The following is a 19,062-nucleotide window of genomic DNA, read 5'->3' as shown; positions in this document are numbered from 1 at the left end:
TGTAGCCGTATGGCTGCGCTTGGGTGGATGCAATGAGTAATTACTCCCTTATTACAAACCTACTCCACCTTGGGGGATTCCCCTAAATATTTGACCAACACCATTCCCACTTCGAGTTATAGATCAATTCGCTCTCGCCCTACCATCTGATCTGCTGACCGTCCTGGTTAGCTCAGTCGGTAGAGCGACTGCCCCGGAAAGGCGGTGGTGCCGGGTTCGATTCCCGGATCAGGACGAATTTTTCTTTAACTACGAAGTTTCTGAGAAGGCTGTATTGCTTTCCTTTGTAGCCGTATGGCTGCGCTTGGGTGGATGCAATGAGTAATTACTCCCTTATTACAAACCTACTCCACCTTGGGGGATTCCCCTAAATATTTGACCAACACCATTCCCACTTCGAGTTATAGATCAATTCGCTCTCGCCCTACCATCTGATCTGCTGACCGTCCTGGTTAGCTCAGTCGGTAGAGCGACTGCCCCGGAAAGGCGGTGGTGCCGGGTTCGATTCCCGGATCAGGACGAATTTTTCTTTAACTACGAAGTTTCTGAGAAGGCTGTATAGCTTTCCTTTGTAGCCGTATGGCTGCGCTTGGGTGGATGCAATGAGTAATTACTCCCTTATTACAAACCTACTCCACCTTGGGGGATTCCCCTAAATATTTGACCAACACCATTCCCACTTCGAGTTATAGATCAATTCGCTCTCGCCCTACCATCTGATCTGCTGACCGTCCTGGTTAGCTCAGTCGGTAGAGCGACTGCCCCGGAAAGGCGGTGGTGCCGGGTTCGATTCCCGGATCAGGACGAATTTTTCTTTAACTACGAAGTTTCTGAGAAGGCTGTATAGCTTTCCTTTGTAGCCGTATGGCTGCGCTTGGGTGGATGCAATGAGTAATTACTCCCTTATTACAAACCTACTCCACCTTGGGGGATTCCCCTAAATATTTGACCAACACCATTCCCACTTCGAGTTATAGATCAATTCGCTCTCGCCCTACCATCTGATCTGCTGACCGTCCTGGTTAGCTCAGTCGGTAGAGCGACTGCCCCGGAAAGGCGGTGGTGCCGGGTTCGATTCCCGGATCAGGACGAATTTTTCTTTAACTACGAAGTTTCTGAGAAGGCTGTATAGCTTTCCTTTGTAGCCGTATGGCTGCGCTTGGGTGGATGCAATGAGTAATTACTCCCTTATTACAAACCTACTCCACCTTGGGGGATTCCCCTAAATATTTGACCAACACCATTCCCACTTCGAGTTATAGATCAATTCGCTCTCGCCCTACCATCTGATCTGCTGACCGTCCTGGTTAGCTCAGTCGGTAGAGCGACTGCCCCGGAAAGGCGGTGGTGCCGGGTTCGATTCCCGGATCAGGACGAATTTTTCTTTAACTACGAAGTTTCTGAGAAGGCTGTATAGCTTTCCTTTGTAGCCGTATAGCTGCGCTTGGGTGGATGCAATGAGTAATTACTCCCTTATTACAAACCTACTCCACCTTGGGGGATTCCCCTAAATATTTGACCAACACCATTCCCACTTCGGGTTATAGATCAATTCGCTCTCGCCCTACCATCTGATCTGCTGACCGTCCTGGTTAGCTCAGTCGGTAGAGCGACTGCCCCGGAAAGGTGGTGGTGCCGGGCTCGATTCCCGGATCAGGACGAATTTTTCTTTAACTACGAAGTTTCTGAGAAGGCTGTACAGCTTTCCTTTGTAGCCGTATGGCTGCGCTTGGGTGGATGCAATGAGTAATTACTCCCTTATTACAAACCTACTCCACCTTGGGGGATTCCCCTAAATATTTGACCAACCGAAACAAACCTCCATGGCGAAAAGGATGACGGTATTGCGCATTGATATTGCACAGGCAGTATATGGGAGAGTGCTGTCATAATTTCCTCTAGAAATGGGTGGGTAGGTACACGTGCAATATGCAGTTGGGCACGAAGCATCTCCTGCAGTATCAGCACGGTTACAGAGAGATGTCTGCTCTCCGTCAGAGTACCCACTGTGCAGGGGTTCTTTAGAAAACTAAGGCACACTCTCAAAGCGTTGGCCTGCATGACTTCAAGTAGTTTTATTCTTGCCTACGAGAGGCCTTGAAGAAAAGGTAGGCTATATCGCAGAAGGCCACCACAATTTACTCATTAAAGTCATATTAAGGAATCGGTAGAGCAGCCCCTTCTGGGTTTTGAGAGCATGCACAATATAGACACGTATGAGGAGAGTTTAATCTTAAGTTGTTGAGCGCGTGTGACCATAAAAGAGACTTATCAGAGGTCACACCTAGAAATTTTTCATGGCTGACGTACGGTATGGAAGTGCCAGCAACTTTCAGTACGTAACGGGAGAGATCACGTCGTGAAAATGAAATTGCTGTGCACCTTTCTGGAGATATGACAAGACCTCACTTGTTTAAGAGCGATGCAATGCCCCTATTGCTTTTTTTAGTTGAGCATGCATAATGCGCCTGTTTCTTCCGGAGCACCATATGCAGATGTGATCTGCGTAGAGGGAGATTTTAACAGTAGGTAGCAAGAAACAGTCCAAACCAAGAAGAGATATATTTAAGAGGGTTGGACTTTAAATCCCTCCCTGAGAAACGCCACGAGACACATGTCAGTGCTCGTTAAAGAACCCCAGGTGGTCAAAATGTCCGGCGTCCCCCACTACGGCGTCTCTCATAGCCTGAGTCGCTTTAGGAGATTAAACCTTACAAACCAAACCAAACTTTCCGTAGTCCTTAGACATTCCGCTGGCCCGTCACGCTCGCTGGCCACCCCGCGCTCGCTTTCCGCCGGGCAAAAATGCCCCGAGGCTTGCTTCAGATGCCCTTATCTACACTCGTCTTTTCGCCGCTAACATGCCGCCCTCCAGCTTGCTCATGCACTCTCGCGCTGCCCGCTCAAACACCAATACAAATAGAAAAAACCGCGCATGGTTTAAAACACTTAAACGTACTGTGGAGCCCCACACTAGAAGCTCTGTAAAAAGGAACCCCCTTGTTCGGATATGGTAAAGCCAAAGTTAGTGCGGAAACGCGAGTTAGAAATGGCAAATTATGAAGAAATGAAGAAGCAGGAACTTATTCGGGAGCAGGAAGAAAAAGGGCTTTCGCATCACTGCACCTTAAGGGATTCAGATGCACCTCTCAAATTTTTAGATGACTTTGCATGTGGGATGGGATGGCACCGTTGATACGCTTGAGAAGGTAGCGGACGCTACTAGCGGCAGAACAACTACCCGGAGCAATATGCGGCTAATCCGGCAAAGGCCACTAATCCGAGAAAAATTATCTTCCTTGTGGAGTAGCAGCAATGCAACGCTATGCATATCAACACTACGACTCTTGAGCAGATACAGCGCCGCCAGGAAGCCGAGAACGTAGAGGTGATGTGCACAAACCAGCGAACCAGCATGTAGCTCGCCGTTGAACGAGGTTTTATTGCTATGCGACTTTCGCGCAATTTAAGAAAAACAACACAAAGCTAAGCGACAGCAAAGAAAAACGGGGATTATAGCTTGAGTAGGATAGTATGTTTTCACAAGCTTGATGTCGTAAGTAAAACCTCATGTCTTCGTTTTGATCTTCAGGATTGTATACACCATGAGTTTATAAATGCGGAGGAGATCTACTTCAACGTCCAATGTGCAACGCATGAGAGCCCTATATGGGCGCAGCCAACAGGGTAAGAGCAACCCCAAGATTAATCCTTGTAAGGTATACCTCCTCCAATAGCGTTAGGCTTTGATCACAGGGATGAGTTCACGAGACAAACAAGTAAAGCGCACTTTTTCTTGAAGATGACTTACGATAGCCATTACTTACTGTATTGAACAAGCTTGTAATTATGTCGATATTTCTTACCTTCGTCCCCACGGTGAATAACACAGTGAATAGCTCTTAATCGAGGTCAATAAACAGCTAAAAAGAGCGAAATCGGGGTTTAACCAATAGGAGGTTTGTTCTGCCCAAAACCTTTGCGTTACATCACCTCTCATCGAATCGATTCTTAAACAATTTGCATGAAAAATGTAACTTTTTAAGCATGCCAGAAGATCAGGAAAAAATTCGCCAGTACAGACAAATGTCAATGATAAATTAGCTTGCTTATCAAATCATGCAAGCAAGAAGCTCTACACGACGTCACGAAACGAACTCCGTACAACATTTGTTACTATATAATTTAGCCAAACAATCGCTATATGTGCCTTGTTTTGAAATGTTGCGTTTTCATGAAGCTAGAGGAAAGCAAAATCAATAAGAAAGAAAGTAAAAGGACAAATCTATGCTAAAGCATTGAACATTATGGGTACGATCAAGCCACGCCTTAAAAATATGACTCCAAGATCCTTTACCATCAGATTTTTATACCGCGAGCACTTTTATATTTTACAGCGTAAGATATTTTGCTACGAGCCTGCAAAGTCATTCATGTACTCTTCGCCACAGGTGCTACACGCGATCGCTCCATTGGCTCGTCCGCAGCCAAAGCGTCAGGGATGTCAGCCTCGCAACTACATCACCAGCTGTGCAGTGCGCTCATCCTCCGCCTCGCCGCCGGTTCAAAGCGGTTTAAAGCCTTGAAATGACAGCTGCTTAGAGATAGCGTCATACTGAAACGAACAATCCTACTCATGTAGCCCAGCTCAAGCCCTAGAACGCTTACGCTCGTTACCTGAGTTCAGCCGGGTTGGGCCCCACAATTTTTTTTTGTTTTAGTTGATATTTAGAGAAAGGAAGGCGCAGTATTTGACTTCTCAGTGGCGTACACGCTTGTCAGAGGCGAACATGTCATCGGTTCGCATCCCTAATGCAATATTAGACTCAAACATCACTAGACGGTTGATGCTAAATTGGGCACAAAATAGGGAGGCACTAAACATAAAACAGCGCAAAGTCTGGTTTCGTCTAAATTTGATACGAAATCCCATGTTGGATTTTTTCATGTTTTTATCTCAATATCAGTAACGGCGAAGGCGAAGGCGACGTCAATGACGAGAGCATTTTCTCCGAATAGTCTCTATGCTACTCGTGTAATACGTGTCGCTAGGTTGGTAAAGGTTACCTTTTGCTAAAACGGGGCTTAAGCTAAATAAATGAGAGCAAAAGTAACATAGATGACCCGTCGCGCCGGGTAAGGATATTTCCTTAATGGCCTTTAGTTAAAAGTGTTAACTGCTCGCACGTTGGGACTGACTCTCCAGCTTCACATTCAGTGCTATTAGACAGGGACGTATGCGTTGCCATAGATATTGCACAAAGCGAGGCACTGTGCTGCTTACCAGGAAAAATGTCAGGTGCCCCTTATCCATCAACAATAAGTTCCAAAAGCAATGACGCATGTGCAGCAGGAAAAGCGAGTAATTCTAACAGTCTTATCCACCGTTGGTTTAGGGCTGAATTGCTCTGTAGTGCCCTTTAAATAAAGAACCTTAACTACTTCCGTAACGTATAAAATAGAAATAGTGTAATGATTGCTAAGCTTTGTTTGGTAATATTATAATGGAAATGTATGGAAATCAATATTGTTCATTGGTAATACTTCAAATTGTGAGCAATGCTTTACCTTTTTTCGTCAGATCATCGATAACTTTCTTCTAAAAAAAAATAAATTTTTTGACGCCCAGTATTCGCGCCTCCATACATATACGAAACGAGCTTTCTGGCAGCCGGAAATGTTCGAAAGTGTTGCGGTTTCATTTTGACGGTCTTAAGGCACCGTTCTCGCATCAAAATCATGGTGTCATTTATTAAGCCAAGCAAGCCCCCTACCGAATAGCCTTACATTTATGCCCTTGTTAGGCTGACACTGCTATTTGAAATTTTCATTCCAGTGAAAATCTGCAATAGTCTCGCATTTTAAGTGTTTTGTTAAGGTGTGAATAGCCAGCAAACTACCGCTCATCCGTTCTCCTCCCGTCTCTGTGCTACGCAGTTCCTTAGACATGGAGACGTAGCGCGGCGGTTGAATAAGAAAAAGGAGTGTCTCTTGATACGGCAGCTTAAAAAGGTGTACAACACCTGCGAATTTACACCATTCACATGATGTCATCACAGAAGCGAATTGTAGGAGGCGCGAAAGTGCGCCCATAGCCAAACTGTTTACTAAATAGTTGCGGCCAGTCCGCCTTCTTTCATTGACCATTTATCGTTCAACTCTGCAGGATAAAGAAACCTCGGCTTTCCAGTGACGACGGCGTTCAAGCATGGAACCCATAAAATTTGCGGGAAACGCGGTCGAAACAAAGACTACAAAAAAGACGTTAGATATGTGTGTCACGGAAGAGACCGAAATATTCATGACAAGGGCTTAGCCAGGCAGTCATGTGCGCACGACCAAAATTCGGTTGCTACTTTAGAGGTCTGAGTAACTAATTACATCCAAATTTCTCGAAATGCTGTACAAAGAAACTAAGCGCAACTCTATTTTTCTGAGGCCCTTCCTCCAATGTCCTTTCAAGCATAAACAATATTCTGCGGAAATGCCAATCCATGCTAACGCATACTGAATGCCTGAAGCAAATATACCCAGAGGCACCAAGGTAACATACAAACGTATTTGTGATGATGGTGATTGTGGCGAGTGTGCGGGTGGCTCGAAAGGAAGTGAAGTGTGGCCGCGTGCGGGGCGTGCCAGTGCGCGTGAGTTTGTTCCGACAAGCGAACGGGTCGGACGTTCCTGGGCGTCGCTGGCGGCGGAGTTCATCGTCCTGGGCCTGGCGTACAAGGCCGGCTCGCCAGCACCTGCCGGGCACCTGGTCCAGGGTCTGGTACTGCCCAGCTCCATCGTGCCTGGCCGCCACACTTGTGCTGCCGCACTGGTGCCGCACTTTGCAGTACCCGGGCGTGACGCGGTACCCCGCGGTACACCGCAGTACCCCGGACTGTGAAGCAGACGCCGGACACAGACGCCGGAGCGTGACCTGCCGCGCTACCGAGTCCTCGGGCGACTGGCGTGAACGGAGCACCGGCGGACTCGCCTGCACCGGCATCTAGTCCACGAGCGGAAAACCAGAAGTAGGACGGTTTTGTGTTGGGACATATCCTATTAGGATAAGCTAGGCTGTATGCATGTCTGTTGCCAGTTACGTTAATTGGTCAAGAAAAGAAAAGCGTCCGTGTGTCTGTGAACCTGCTCTGCTACCTGCCCAGAGCTCCTGAACGGACCTGGGCCCATATATAACATCACAATTTGGCGAGCCTGCCAGGATCCTAGAAATTAGTAGATTCAAGGAACTAATCATTCAGAGAGAGGGCAGAGAGTCGAGGACGGGTTCACACGCATCGCGACGTTTGAGCAAAGATGGACCTAGAGCGTCTAGCCGCGTTGGGCGCTCAGCTGGGTTTCTCAGGCTCCGAGCTGAGAGACTGGATAGATAAGGAACGCGCGGAGCAAAGGGCCGAACGTGCTGCTGAAAGAGAGCAAAGTCGCATAGCCGCGGAGAGAGAGAAAGAAATCTTGGAATTGAAACTCAGACTCCAAGAAGGAGCGAGGAGCAACACGACAGATGATATCGAGCCCATAGTGTCAGCGCCACAAGTACAGCTTTTCAACCCTCAAAAACTGCTACCCCTATTTGACGAGCGACGAGATGACCTGCATGCCTATTTGCAACGGTTTGAGCGTGTGGCAGTGGGACAGGACTGGCCTCAAGATAAATGGGCGATGGCCGTAAGTATGTGCCTAACTGGGGAAGCCTTGACCGTGATCGGCAGGATGTCAGCTGCAGATTCATTAGATTATCAAAAGGTCAAAAAGGCTCTTCTGCAGCGCTTTAAATTCACGGCTCAAGGTTACCATCAGAAATTTCGAAAAGCTCGATCAGAAGATGGCGAGACGGGAAGGCAGTTAGCCGCCAGGCTTTCGGGTTACTTCGACCATTGGATCGAAATGGCGAGTGTTCCCAAGACATTTGAAGACCTGCGCGATCATGTGATCGGTGAACAGTTCCTGCGGTGTTGCCACCCGAAACTCGTTGTGTTTCTGAAAGAACGGGAGTGCAAGACACTCGACATCATGGCAGACGCAACCGATCGATACTTGGAAGCTCAGAACTATTCGAACATCGGTAAAGTCCCTGACGAAGAGAAACCTCATACCAAGAGTTCCGTCAGCCTGCCGAATAAACCCCAGTTGCGGTGTATGTTATGCAATCGTCCAGGACATCGGGCTTCCGATTGCCGCACGTCCACTAGACCGGTGCTCAAGTGCAACTCGTGTGGAAAGGTCGGACACAAGGCCGAAAACTGCAGGAATCGACACCAAGAGGAAGAACAGAGTGCCGCATGCTCTGCAATTCAGGCTCCCAAACGTGCTGATCATCTTGACTGGCATACGGCCCGGAGCCCATCCGACTCTAGCAGTTGGGCGCAGGTCAGTAAAGACGCACCTCAGAATTCAACAGGAAGAATGCCCATTGTAGAAGGGTTTGTGATGGGGAAACAAGTGTGCGTGCTTCGAGACACTGGTAGTAATGTCGTTATTGTCCGCCGGGGTTTGGTCCCAAAGAACTGCTTCGCAGGGCAGACCGAGAGGATAGTACTTGTCAATGGTACGGTAACCCAGTTACCGGTGGCAAGAGTACCAGTGGACACGCCATATTTCAAAGGCGAGGTGACCGCGCTTTGCATGAAGCGGCCCTTGTATGATCTCGTGCTTGGGAATATACCAGGTGTCAGGGCCCCAGATGATCCCAATCACGACTGGATGACCTCAAGCAGCCTAGAGCTTCATACCTCGCAAGATTCCCGAGAACAGGAGCGACCTGTGAATTTTAGACGATGTGTTGCAGCCTTGGCCAAGACAACAGAAAAGAAAACACCGCTGTGCGTGCCACCCATTCTTCTGTGTGACATGACAAAGGACCAGTTAGCAGAAGAGCAGCAGAAAGATGCATCCTTAAAACGGCTCTTCCTTAAGGTAGATAAGGAATTCCGATCAGGTAAAGGTAATTCGTACCATTTTTGTGAAGAAGAGGATATTCTTTATCGATATTACTGTATGACATCGGGAAGGATCTTCAAGCAGGCTGTTTTTCCACAAAAACTCCGGCAATCAGTCTTACAAATAGCACATGAAAGTATTATGGCCGGACATCAAGGGATCAGACGTACTACTGATCGTATACTTCAGGACTTTTATTGGCCTGACATACATGGAGATGTTAAACGATTCGTTAAGTCATGTGATAAGTGTCAGAGAACAACACCGAAAGGCAAAGTTGGCATTGCCCCTTTAGGCAACATGCCACTGATTACCACTCCTTTCGAACGAGTGGCCGTCGATCTCATAGGACCTTTCTCACCTACGTCTGATAAAGGAAACCGATATGTGCTCACCTTGATTGACTTTGCAACACGGTACACAGACGCCGTCGCCCTTCCAGCTATTGATGCTGTGCATGTTGCTGAAGCGCTCGTTGAGATGTTTTCCCGCATTGGCATACCGAAAGAAATGGTGACCGATCAAGGAGCCACGTTCACCTCAGAGCTCATGAGTGAAGTTGGTCGTCTTCTTTCCATCAAGCTTCTGAAGACATCACCTAACCATGCCATGGCAAATGGTCTTGTGGAGAAGTTCAATGGAACATTGAAAACTATGCTGAAGAGGATGTGCTAAGAAAAACCTAGGTCTTGGGATCGGTATCTGGCACCGTTACTGTTTGCATACCGAGAAGTTCCACAAGCAATCCTTGGGTTTTCTCCTTTTGAGTTGATTTACGGCCGTCATGTGCGAGGACCACTAACAGTACTGAAGGAGCTCTGGACCAATCAGCATATCGATGGAGATACTCGGTCAACGTACACCTACCTCGTCGAGCTCAGAAACCGTTTGGAGGATACGTGCCAGATTGCTCACGAACAACTAGCACGAGCACGTCAGAAACAGAAACTGTATTATAACCGGAAAAGTCGGCCCAGAAAACTGTTACCAGGTGACAAGGTTCTGATTTTGTTACCGACTGAATCCAATAAGCTGCTCATGCAGTGGAAAGGTCCATACGATGTGATAGACCGTAGAAACGATGTGGACTACATCGTGGACCTAGGACATAAAAGGAAAATTTTCCACATTAACATGTTGAAGAAGTACGAAGAACGAAACCCTCCGACTATTCATCCAGTCTCAGCAGCTGCTGAACTCGACTCCACCTCACTGGACATAGAGACACCTGAAGAGGACTCAGTAGAACTACCTTCTGTGAGCTTGCATCGAACGCAGTGCGCAACGGACGTCAAGTTGGCGTCAAGTCTCTCGGAAGTGCAAGCTGAAGAAGTGCGTGGCTTGCTCCAAGAATTCGAGGGGATTTTCTCAGACTTGCCGGGAAAGACCACATTCACAGAGTGCGCTCTCAGATTGACATCTAATGAACCCATACATATTCCGCAGTACCCTATTCCATTTTCTCTACGTGAAAGTGTAGAGAAAGAGGTGCAGGAAATGTTGAGGATGGGGATCATTGAGAAATCGAAATCCCCCTATCATGCTCCAATAGTAGTCGTAAAGAAACCTGACCAGACACTTAGACTCTGCATCGATTTTCGGGAGCTGAACAAAGTATTAATTTCGGACAGCGAGCCAATACCACGCATTGAGGAAGTTCTTACTCTTGTCGGCACGAAGACTTGCTTTTCCAAGTTTGACTTCACAAAAGGGTACTGGCAAGTGCCAATGGCCTACAACAGTCGTGAGAAAACAGCGTTTTCTAGCATGTCAGGACTGTACCATTTTCTATACATGCCGTTTGGAATCAAAACTGCCCCTGCGGTGTTCGCGCGACTCATGAGGACTGTGCTGGGCGATGTGAAGAACGTTTACCACTACTTCGATGATGTTGTCATCGCCACTGACACATGGCAGGAACATATGGAAACGCTGAAAACAGTATTCGCGAGGATCAAGCGGGCACACTTGACCATAAAACCGAGCAAGTGTGAAATAGGAGAACCGTCTATCTGTTTCTTAGGTCACCGTATTGGAAACGGCAGGGTAGAACCCCTCCTAAAGACCTTAGACAAGATATTAGGGGCGAAACGGCCGACAACAAAGAAAGTTATGCAGTCGTTTCTTGGATTGACTGGTTATTACCGGAAGTTTATTCCCCATTATGCCGAAATCACCAAGCCCTTGACAGATCTCATCAGGAAAGGACAGCCTAATGCCATTTCTTGGCAACCAGTGCATGAACATGCGTTCACAGTCCTGAAAGCAAAACTCAGTGAGACTCCTATTTTACAGGCTCCTGATCTCTCGAAAACCTTCGTGCTTCGTGCAGACGCATCCACCATAAGTCTCGGGGCAGTACTCTTGCAAACGGGCAACAATAGTATTTTACATCCAGTTGCCTACGCTAGTCGCAATCTGCTGCCCCGAGAAACACGCTATTCAACGATTGAGCGAGAATGTCTAGCTCTTGTCTGGGCAGTGCAGAAGTTTCATATTTATGTGTATGGCAAACATTTCACCATCCAATCTGATCACCAGCCGCTCCAGTACCTGCAATCCGCGAAGCATATGAACAATCGAGTGTTGCGGTGGAGTTTATTCCTCCAGGAATACAACTTCAGCATAGACTACATAAAAGGGAGCGATAACGTTGGTGCCGATTACATGAGCCGTGTGTGAAAGGTGTAGTAGTGTGTTTTGCTGACTGGAACGGGATTTAGGAAAAAAAAAAACCGAACTCGTGTGTTGCATTGTGGATTGTGAATGGTGTGTGGATTGTGACGAATTTTTGTGTGTTTCTGCTTTGTGGTTATTGTTGTAGTTTGTGCATTTATTTCCCGCCACGTCTCCCCCCTCCCGGCGCCAGAACAGTTGCAAGAAACTGTCTTGGAACGGGGGGAGGTTGTGATGATGGTGATTGTGGCGAGTGCGCGGGTGGCTCGAAAGGAAGTGAAGTGTGGCCGCGTGCGGGGCGTGCCAGTGCGCGTGAGTTTGTTCCGACAAGCGAACGGGTCGGACGTTCCTGGGCGTCGCTGGCGGCGGAGTTCATCGTCCTGGGCCTGGCGTACAAGGCCGGCTCGCCAGCACCTGCCGGGCACCTGGTCCGGGGTCTGGTACTGCCCAGCTCCATCGTGCCTCGCCGCCACACTTGTGCTGCCGCACTGGTGCCGCACTTTGCAGTACCCGGGCGTGACGCGGTACCCCGCGGTACACCGCAGTACCCCGGACTGTGAAGCAGACGCCGGACACAGACGCCGGAGCGTGACCTGCCGCGCTACCGAGTCCTCGGGCGACTGGCGTGAACGGAGCACCGGCGGACTCGCCTGCACCGGCATCTAGTCCACGAGCGGAAAACCAGAAGTAGGACGGTTTTGTGTTGGGACATATCCTATTAGGATAAGCTAGGCTGTATGCATGTCTGTTGCCAGTTACGTTAATTGGTCAAGAAAAGAAAAGCGTCCGTGTGTCTGTGAACCTGCTCTGCTACCTGCCCAGAGCTCCTGAACGGACCTGGGCCCATATATAACATCACAGTATTCTAGATACAAACGTATACATATATTCTAGCACATTCTAAGCCCGACAACAAGCATCCAACACATCCACATCCTTGCGCCCCACCCAGACGTAAGACGTGCCATATTACACGAAACGACACAGTGGTTAAAACTACTGAAAGCGATTTCACTTTTCACATAAAATCATGCTTTATTTGCACATATTGAAACTTTATCGACCTTCTGAATGCTCCTTCTGTCATAAACGATTCTTTGGAGAGACAGGGCTACCAATTAACATAAGGCTTAATGGTCATCTAGCAGACACAACAAAGACTTCCGGAAGCACATTCGCAGTATTTCAAACAGAACGATCATAAATGCGAAGAAATTTAAATTATATATTCTCCAGTCAGGATTTAAATCTTCAAGGGACAGAAAATATAGAGAGGCATTTCTTTTTCATAAATTTAGAACTTTGAAATAAGCAGGAATACATATATCGAAATGAACATTAGAATCCCTTAAATATGTTTCATCTGCACCATAACTAGTCTGGAAAACAATACCATATAGCGTTAGTTGTACAGTTTATTCACAGCACGTGTACTCTATGCACTCTCCACAGCAGCATAAGGTGTGTGTGTGTTTTCAAACGCGTTAATTTCTATCACGTCCTAATTTGGTTGGCCCTTCGACCCTTTTTTTGCAGGAGGCTGTATGTGCAGTTCACTGACCTGTTATTATTCTGTTGTAGCGAGAGCTACCTTAGTTATTTCTCGCCATTTCACCGGGCCTTTACATGCCTGTCTTAAGAGGGACGAAAGAAGAAAACAAAGAGTACAAGACAAAAAAGAAGACGAAGACCATTAGCAGTCTTTTACAGCCCAATGAGAATGGTCAGCGATGAGAGGCAAGGGGTGCTCATACGAGAAGTTATTCCCCTATGGCATAAATAAAGCTGAAACCATAGAGAAAACTGCATTGTGCAAAAGCGATGTGTTTACTAAGAAGTCGAAGCTAAGCTTAACCATGCAGATTGCTCTCGCGTAACTCCAGGTTTAACCACACGCTAAAACACAGCTAATTGTTTTGTCCTTCTTCCCTGCTTGCGGAGCGCATTAGAGAAATGTTCCCTTGCCGATATATTCTTTATCAAGACCCTTTGGAGTGCCTGCCCTCTTTCAAAGGTGTGTCTGAACCGAACACGCTTTAGGTGCTGACTCATCATTCACCCCACATTGTAGTTTTTCCAAGTGCTGCCGCTTCTTATTTTCTTTTTCAGGCCACAGGATCAGTGGTTTGGAGCTGAGAAATAAATGCCGAAGGAGCACTTTTTCACTCGATTTACTCTCTTATATTCCACGCTCTCCCTCCGCCTTCCTACCTTCTCTTCTTCGGAACCAAAAACATATTTAAATCACAACCAGTTGTGATCGTGCGGCCTAGACAAAGACAAGTCCACTTGTCGAAACGTTAATCGGCTCCATTTGCGAACTAAGCCCCCTTCTACTCTCGTTCAGTTCTCTTTCATACCGCGCAGCCATCACATTTCTCTTGTTCTACCCTGCATTTGTAAAAACGTAACTTGCGCGCTGCACCGAGACTCGCAACCTTTAGCAGTCCACTCCAGTAGGCTTTTGGTAGGTATTTAAATTCGCTAAAGAACAGCATGTACTATGCTGTCTCTGACTCCGGCTGCTGCGTTGGCTGAACTCCTAATAATGATTACGCTCAATAGAGGGAAGGCAGCGACGTCAGAGGAGGTTCTGCTGTGAACGCAGTTAAGGAGCTATACTTTTGTGCCTTTCTCAGACCTTTCTTCTTGATTTTTATATTTTTCAATTTAGCAGACTCTGAAAATTTCATCCTCAATAAGCATAGGCCAATTACTGCAATGTCGCACTAGACACCATGGCATTTGAGTGAATGATATCCTTTGCTATTCTGTTTGATGCGAAAGCAATCGTACGCTCAATATCCCCAGCATCGGAACCGCACGAGAGCCTTACTGGCTCTGAGTCTCACCAAAACATTTCAGAATGTACAACATAACTCAATCCTTGACGCCCTCTCCAGCCTAGGCGTAGGAGAACTCACCCACTCATATATCCCAGCTCTTCTCTGCGATCGCACTGCGGAACTCAAACCCGGTCCTGTAGAATCCCATACCTTTTCTCTAGGTAATCGCGATACACCCCAAGTGTCGCTTCTCTTCTCCTTACTATTTGACATCACCCTCTTCCCAATGGCCCGCAAACTAACCAAAATACCCAAGCTCTCCCACAACCTCTTTGCGGATGACAGAACCCTTGGACAACCACGGGAAATGTGGGAAACATAGGAGACACTCTTCAAGCAAGAGAAGACGTAGTGGCAGCGCACGCAGACTGCATCGGCCCTCGCCATACCAAGAAAACAAAATACCTCCATAGACATCACCGTAGATATTCCCAGTAGCCGATGTCAGCAAACTTCGCGTTCAGGGAATATTCGTGCAAAACAATGGAATCACCACCAAAACTATCCTCACACTGACTATCACCAATCAAACTATCTGACTTACCAAACGAATAGCGAGCAAGCACAGAGACATGCGGCCGATCTCCGGTGCCTTGTACAAGCATTCGTCTTGATCCGAATGGTTTATTCCCTCACATATCTCTATCTTACAAAGGAAGAAACGGAAGAAGTGGACGCACTCACTGGTCGAACACAAAACCGCACTTCACCTGCCGAAACCTACTCCTACCACAACATTGATGTACACAACACAATCCAAGTACTAGTGGAAGCTCATCGCACCGCTCAAATCAACAGACATTCCTCCACAGGGCCGGGTAAGTTAATGCTCGCCTCGCTAAAACTCGAACCAATTAGCTCACCCTCCAATAACAGCTGCCTAGATCCCCAACACAGGACAACCTTACCATACAACCGCTATCTAATAGTATGCACCCGGCTCACGACAAGACACGACTAGAAGCTCGAGCCAAGGCGTTACACAAAGCGCACGTGAATGACACTGAAGCGGCCTTCGTAGACGTGTCCAAATACAATCATCCCACTGCATATGCCATTATTGTACTTTCGTATAATTTCCATCCCACAGTTTCCGGATATGTCAAAGCAAAAACATCGTCAGAGGCCTAAGAGGCAGCCATAGCACTAGTCATCTTCTCTTCCAATACCGCACTCATTTTTAGCGATTCTAAACCGGCGATCCAATATTTCGCAAAAGGGCAAATACACCCAGTCGCCCATCAAATCTTAACATCTGGCACAGCAGCCCCCGACGCATCCACATCGTCTGGTTATCAGTCCATGCTGGCAACCCGTCAAATGAAGCAGCCCACTCAACTGCTCGAGCGCACATCAGCCGAGTGGGGCATACCGAAGACTGGAGAAGGACGCGGGACAGATTTCTCACCCATAATAATATAACTCTTCACTATCGAGAACAACGACTCTTCTATTCCCCACCTTATTCTCTCTCTCAACACCACATCAAATAATCTGGCGATAGCTACAAGCCAAAATCTTTCCCTCCCCAGCTTGGCTCGCATTGGTACACACGGGCCGGCACGACCCTACATGCGCTATATGGCGCACGTAGAGCCGCCTTCGATCACATATTTTTATATGCAACAATTTCCAGCCACCACCCCATTGGCGCCTCACGGAACAAAGGGGTTGAGAGATCGCGGTTTCCAACTCAGACCAAGCCATGCAGCTGATGCTGTTTGACAGGGCTGAAGCGGTCGTTGCCAGGCGCGACCTGACAGACACCAGCCGGGATCAGTAATTACCTTAATCCTTGTAATATACCCTGGTTCCCTCAATAAATGTTTTAACCCAACCACATTGACTGTCCTGTTGCTTGCACATAAAAAAACGTTTTGGACCCCGCCGGGGTGGTGGAGTGGTAAAACGCCCGGCTACTAAGCCGGAGTACCCAGTTTCAATAGCCCGTGCTCCCGCCGATGATACGTGTACATACATTTCGTTATGCCCCACGAAAGATGCCTGTCGCCGGCCATCATTAAAGCACTCGTTCTGGCTAAAAACGACGACGGCACGCGTGCAGTCTGCACGCTTGTCTGGCAGTATCCATGCAGAGTCTTTGCATGTCAACTCCGCGAAGAGACCGGCCGCCGTTGTTCAAACCGCAGAAGACGATACCAAAGCTACAGACACGGAGCACTTATAGAAAGCCGTACTCATCAGGAGTGCTTGCTAATTTGCGCTCAATGGAACAGCGATATGAAGGGAAGTGCTTCTGTGGGGATTCCGCCAATGCGGACAGCAGCCTGCCCACCTGCAGGAGGCATGCGCTCTCGAACGACCCGCTCGTTCGGGCTGCTGTCACACACAATTCGGAGAGCTCAAGAAACTGCAGAAGCGATGGCTGAGGAATACATGAGACAAGGTGGAAAGCTATGCAATCGAACACGCGGAGGGAAAGGCAGAGACGGATGAATGCGTAGCCGATGTCCCGGAAAACAGGAGCGGCAGCCGGAAGTCAGCGAACCAAGCGTTAGCCGATGACGTTTCAAGGACGGGGCGGAGTTCCCGAGCTGTTTTCTTTGTTTTTTTCTGGTGTCTCCAAGTGTTGAGATGAGAGGGGGGGGGGGGGGGGGAGAGGCACCATTAGTAATCGGCGATATCTCCGGTGTTAACAAAAGCTAGCTGAAAAATTCTTGCGATGAATTAACTTGTGAGGAAGCGCCTATGTCTCGACGATTTGTCTTCACATCATTTTAGGCATTTCGTAGTCCCTTTAACAAATAAGCAACAATTGCGAGTTTTTTCGCTCGTTACATTCAATTTTTAGGAGGGTTGCACATCCACCAGTTGACGCGGCGCCTTCCACATTGCGCCCAATATATAGGTTAAAAAAAGCGCATCTGGTGCATAGGCTTGGAAATTATGTATCAGGTACATATTGTTTAAAAGTGCCACTTACCCTAAGTTCGACCGAGTAAAACCAAAAATACCGATGCTTTCGCAAGAGACCCCCTTGAACAATGATATGTTCTGCCAAATTCCCCTTTATCGCTGGGAATGGTGCCTGCACGCGTCTCTTAATTCTGAAGGAGATCATTGTAGCGCAGGTGATGTGGAAAACCCATAACTCAAAGCAATGAAATTATGCACCATTTGATGTGTGTTGTACAAATCTTTGTACACGTTTGTCATTACATCCTTCTTTCTGCGTCGTTAAAGGTACATATCAAGCACCTTTGCAGAAAGCCATGTCCAAAAATCGAATATTTTGTGTTTTCGTCTCTTATTCATACTTCTGATGCGCCCATTTTGCCAAACAAGTAGGTTGAACGCGATGTACTTACCGTAGGGCACCCAAAATAGGTCTCTTGGATAGTACACGTCGTCTTGCATGCACAAAGGTGGCGTCTTTGTTGCAACAAGTGTTTTGTCACCCCAGGGCTTCACAGGCTGCGGTTTCTTATACCGCAGCTGACCAATGGGTGGCTGGGCGAAAGGAATCCCGGTGAAAGAGTAAACTTCCATTGCTTGTGCGACGGTGATCCTCGAACCACGTATTTTACCCACAGGTGCATTCACTACTGGAGCATTTCGAGCCCCTCCAAAGATGCCTGAGAGAATATTCGATGCTGTGGAAATTTCGAAGAACAGCCATGTGCAGAGAAATATCATACATAGCCTCTGCACAGAGATGTTGCACATTTTGACTCTGCCTTAGCTCGATGTCAACTGTGGTTAACAAAGATATGATGATAGCTCAGCTGAAACTCTATATCCCCAAACACAGCTCGTACCTGCAGCTGCAGCGGACGTGGAGATTGCTCGGAATGCATTCGCATTAAAAAAAAGATACGCACGTGCAATAATCCCTCTGTCAGCGTTGTGTCCACTTGTCCCGGAATGTAGCACGATTGATCCACTTGCATTTTCGCATGATAGCTTTCGCCTATGTCGGCAAATGCGACTGAAGCCTTGAGTCCCTGTGCTTTGTCGAAGGCTGAGCTGTTGCTCCTGTCATGTTATTTTAGACATCTATTCAGCCTGCATCCGAATACCGTGAAGGATACCGGACAGTTTTCTCCCTTGCTTTCACATCCTGCAGTGGCCTAATGTTTTTTTTTTGTTTTGCTGCACTCAATTTCGCTTTAACAACGCTAGCCTGATTTTAATAAACGATTTCGTATGCATACACCCGCTATAGATTCTATCAAAACACCCCCTTCGGTTGCATTGCACTGCGTAGCGAACCGCAGCACTCGGCAGACGGGTTACAGTGAACAGGGCATCATTATCCCTTAGAATCCTTATCCTTATCCTTAGAGTCAAGTACAGTGAACGTGATTTCCTGGAACGGTTCGGCCTTTGGTATGCGGCGCTAGGGTCAGTTCATGACACGTGCTTGGGGTTTTAGTTATGTTAACGCCAGCGAAACGCCATCGGATATATGCGCAGCGAGTCTTTATGGTTCGGCCCTTAGCCCATTCTTTTGTCGTTAAAAATTTTTTAACATTTCACAGCAGTCATTTCGGATATGTACTTTAAAGGCGTATTTTTTTGCATTTCAAGCAGTTGATTTTGGAATAAATTAGCAGCGTAGGGGTACTTTGTC

The 19,062-nt window shown here is 47.4% G+C and overlaps 1 protein-coding gene and 5 non-coding genes across 6 annotated transcripts in view; 5 read left to right on the top strand and 1 right to left on the bottom strand.

Annotated features, from left to right (window-relative positions):
- The window catches only part of LOC146173940 (acetylcholinesterase-1-like), a 76,218-nt gene that overhangs the window by 10,951 nt on the left and 46,205 nt on the right, over positions 1–19,062 (bottom strand). The window lies entirely within an intron of this gene.
- TRNAS-GGA (transfer RNA serine (anticodon GGA)) lies at positions 162–235 on the top strand. Its single transcript has one exon. It is a non-coding gene; the product is annotated as a tRNA-Ser (tRNA).
- Positions 447–520, top strand: TRNAS-GGA (transfer RNA serine (anticodon GGA)). Its single transcript has one exon. It is a non-coding gene; the product is annotated as a tRNA-Ser (tRNA).
- TRNAS-GGA (transfer RNA serine (anticodon GGA)) lies at positions 732–805 on the top strand. Its single transcript has one exon. It is a non-coding gene; the product is annotated as a tRNA-Ser (tRNA).
- TRNAS-GGA (transfer RNA serine (anticodon GGA)) lies at positions 1,017–1,090 on the top strand. The gene has a single exon. It is a non-coding gene; the product is annotated as a tRNA-Ser (tRNA).
- On the top strand, positions 1,302–1,375 carry TRNAS-GGA (transfer RNA serine (anticodon GGA)). Its single transcript has one exon. It is a non-coding gene; the product is annotated as a tRNA-Ser (tRNA).

Source organism: Amblyomma maculatum, chromosome 11, assembly GCF_055883805.1.
Source record: "Amblyomma maculatum isolate TAMU_Amacu chromosome 11, ASM5588380v1, whole genome shotgun sequence".
Classification (NCBI taxonomy): domain Eukaryota; kingdom Metazoa; phylum Arthropoda; class Arachnida; order Ixodida; family Ixodidae; genus Amblyomma; species Amblyomma maculatum.
Note: the sequence above shows the minus strand (reverse complement) of the source record. Positions and strands in the feature narration are given on the sequence as shown.